This window comes from Ascaphus truei, unplaced genomic scaffold (genome assembly GCF_040206685.1).
Source record: "Ascaphus truei isolate aAscTru1 unplaced genomic scaffold, aAscTru1.hap1 HAP1_SCAFFOLD_336, whole genome shotgun sequence".
NCBI lineage: Eukaryota > Metazoa > Chordata > Amphibia > Anura > Ascaphidae > Ascaphus > Ascaphus truei.
Window position 1 is genome coordinate 423,726 of NW_027456355.1, and position 4,004 is coordinate 427,729.

Here is a 4,004-nt window from a genome sequence, read left to right on the forward strand (position 1 = left end):
CTGGGAAATTAAGGGATTTATCTCAGTATAGTGAAATATTAGGAACATTTTGTATGGAGTAGAATAATTAGCACAGGGAAAATAACAGGAAAATAAAGCGCATCATAAGCACAATTTTTCAAATATTTAATCTACATTCTTAGGCCGCGCATATAGTACTGGCGACGTCGCCCGAAAACAGAAGCATTGCCGCCACGTGCACTTATAGTGCCCGCTACGGCGACAAAGCGACGTCGCCGTTGCGGAAACTGGTAGCCAGCAAAATTAGATTTTTCAAGGGCCGTCACGTCACGTCACTTGAACAAATCAAATTGCCGGAATCCCGCACTGCCGCCGCCCGGCGAAACATAACTTTTGCCGGTGGCGACGGCGTCGTCACCCGTCGTGTCGCCATCGACGGCACTATAGGAACAGCCTTAATCATTTCTTCTCTCCCTTACTGTGCCTCTCTCCCCCTCACTGTGCCTCTCTCTCCCCATCACTGTGCCTCTCTCTCCCCATCACTGTGCCTCTCTCTCCCCATCACTGTGCCTCTCTCTCCCCTCACTGTGCCTCTCCCGCTCGCCTCACTGTGCCTCTCCCCCTCCCCTCACTGTGCCTCCCCCCGTCCCCTCACTGTGCCTCTCCCATCCCTCTCCCCCTCCCCTCACTGTGCCTCTTTTTCCCCCTCCCCTCACTGCGCACCTCTTCCCCCTCCCCTCACTGCGCCTCTCTCCCCCTACCCTCACTGCCTCTATACCCCCTTCCCCCACTCCCCTCACTGTGCCTCTCCCCCTCCCCTTGCTGCGCCTCTCTCCCCCTCCCCTCACTGTGCCTCTCTCCTCCCTCCCCTCACTGTGCCTCTCACCCCTTCCCCTGACTGTGCCTCTATCCCCCCCTGACTGTGCCTCTATCCCCCCCTAACTGTGCCTCTATCCCCCCCTCACTGTGCCTCTATCCCCCCCTCACTGTGCCTCTCTCCTCCCTTCCCTCACTGTGCCTCTCTCCTCCCTCCCCTCACCCCCTCCCCTCACTGTGCCTCTCACCCCCCTCCCCTCACTGTGCCTCTCCCCCCCTCACTGTGCCTCTCCCCCCTCCCCTCACTGTGCCTTTCCTCCTTCCCTCACTGTGCCTCTCTCCTCCTTCCCTCAATGTGCCTCTCTCCTCCCCTCCCCTCACTGTGCCTCTCTCCTCCCTTCCCTCACTGAGCCTCTCTCCTCCCTTCCCTCACTGAGCCTCTCTCTCTCCTCCATCCCTCACTGTGCCTCTCTCCCCCTCCCCTCACTGTGCCTCTCCCCCTTTCCTCACTCTCCCCTCCTTTCACTGTGCCTCTCTCCCCCTCACTGTGCCTCTCTCCCCTCTCCCCTCACTGTGCCTCGCTCCCCTCTCCCTGTGCCTCTCCCCTCCCCGTGCTTCTCTCCCTCAACTCACTGTGCCTCTTTCCCCTCCCCTCCCCTCACTGTGCCTCTCTCCCCCTCCTCATTGTGCATTCCTCCCCCCTCCCCTCACTGTGCCTCTCTCTCCCCATTCCCTCACTGTGCCTCTCCCCCCTTTCCTCACTCTCCCCCTCCCCTCACTGTGCCTCTCTCCCTCCCCTCACTGTGCCTCTCTCCCCTCACTGTGCCTCTCCCCCTCCCCTCACTGTGCCTCTCTCCCTCCCCTCACTGTGCCTCTCTCCCCCTCACTGTGCCTCTCTCCCTCCCCTCACTGTGCCTCTCTCCCCTCACTGTGCCTCTCTCCCCTCACTGTGCCTCTCCCCCTCCCCTCACTGTGCCTCTCCCCCTCCCCTCACTGTGCCTCTCTCCCCTTCCCCTCACTGTGCCTCTCCCCCTCCCCTCACTGTGCCTCTCCCCCCTCCCCTCACTGTACCTCTCCCCTCACTGTGCCTCTCCCCCCTCCCCTCACTGTGCTTCTCTCCCTTCTCCTCACTGTGCCTCTCTCCGCCCCTCCCCTCACTGTGCCTCTCTCCCCACCTCACTGTGCCTCTCTCCCCCCTCCCCTCACTGTGCCTCTCTCCCCTCCTCCCCACACTGTGCCTCTGTCCCCCCGTCCCCTCACTGTGCCTCGCTCCCCCCCTCCCCTCACTGTGCCTCTCTCCCCCACTCCCCTCACTGTGCCTCTCTCCCCCCTCCCCTCACTGTGCCTCTCTCCCCCCTTCCCTCACTGTGCCTCTCCCACTCCCCTCACTGTGCCTCTCTCCCCTCCTTCCCCACACTGTGCCTCTCCCCCACTCCCCTCACTGTGCCTCTCTCCCCTCCCCTCACTGTGCCCCGCTCCCCTCACTTTGCCTCTCTCCCCCCCTCACTGTGCCTCTCTCCCCCCTCCCCTCACTGTGCCTCTCTCCCCCCCTCACTGTGCCTCCTCCCCCCCTCCCCTCACTGCGCCTCTCTCCCCTCCTCCCCTCACTGTGCCTCTGTCCCCCCGTCCCCTCACTGTGCCTCGCTCCCCCCCTCCCCTCACTGTGCCTCTCTCCCCCACTCCCCTCACTGTGCCTCTCTCCCCCCTCCCCTCACTGTGCCTCTCTCCCCCCTTCCCTCACTGTGCCTCTCCCGCTCGCCTCACTGTGCCTCTCCCCCTCCCCTCACTGTGCCTCCCCCCGTCCCCTCACTGTGCCTCTCCCATCCCTCTCCCCCTCCCCTCACTGTGCCTCTTTTTCCCCCTCCCCTCACAGCGCACCTCTTCCCCCTCCCCTCACTGCGCCTCTCTCCCCCTCCCCTCACTGCCTCTATACCCCCTTCCCCCACTCCCCTCACTGTGCCTCTCCCCCTCCCCTTGCTGCGCCTCTCTCCCCCTCCCCTCACTGTGCCTCTCTCCTCCCTCCCCTCACTGTGCCTCTCACCCCTTCCCTCACTGTGCCTCTCTCCTCCCTTCCCTCACTGAGCCTCTCTCCTCCCTTCCCTCACTGAGCCTCTCTCTCTCCTCCATCCCTCACTGTGCCTCTCTCCCCCCTCCCCTCACTGTGCATCTCCCCCTTTCCTCACTCTCCCCTCCTTTCACTGTGCCTCTCTCCCCCTCACTGTGCCTCTCTCCCCTCTCCCCTCACTGTGCCTCGCTCCCCTCTCCCTGTGCCTCTCCCCTCCCCGTGCTTCTCTCCCTCCCCTCACTGTGCCTCTTTCCCCTCCCCTCCCCTCACTGTGCCTCTCTCCCCCTCCTCATTGTGCATTCCTCCCCCCTCCCCTCACTGTGCCTCTCTCTCCCCATTCCCTCACTGTGCCTCTCCCCCCTTTCCTCACTCTCCCCCTCCCCTCACTGTGCCTCTCTCCCTCCCCTCACTGTGCCTCTCTCCCCTCACTGTGCCTCTCCCCCTCCCCTCACTGTGCCTCTCTCCCTCCCCTCACTGTGCCTCTCTCCCCCCTCACTGTGCCTCTCTCCCTCCCCTCACTGTGCCTCTCTCCCCTCACTGTGCCTCTCCCCCTCCCCTCACTGTGCCTCTCCCCCTCCCCTCACTGTGCCTCTCTCCCCTTCCCCTCACTGTGCCTCTCTCCCCTCACTGTGCCTCTCTCCCCTCACTGTGCCTCTCTCCCCTCCCCTCACTGTGCCTCTCCCCCCTCCCCTCACTGTACCTCTCCCCTCACTGTGCCTCTCCCCCCTCCCCTCACTGTGCTTCTCTCCCTTCTCCTCACTGTGCCTCTCTCCGCCCCTCCCCTCACTGTGCCTCTCTCCCCACCTCACTGTGCCTCTCTCCCCCCTCCCCTCACTGTGCCTCTCTCCCTCCTCCCCTCACTGTGCCTCTGTCCCCCCGTCCCCTCACTGTGCCTCGCTCCCCCCTCCCCTCACTGTGCCTCTCTCCCCCACTCCCCTCACTGTGCCTCTCTCCCCCCTCCCCTCACTGTGCCTCTCTCCCCCCTTCCCTCACTGTGAGTCTCCCACCTCCCCTCACTGTGCCTCTCTCCCCTCCTTCCCCACACTGTGCCTCTCCCCCACTCCCCTCACTGTGCCTCTCTCCCCTCCCCTCACTGTGCCCCGCTCCCCTCACTTTGCCTCTCTCCCCCCCTCACTGTGCCTCTCTCCCCCCTCCCCTCACT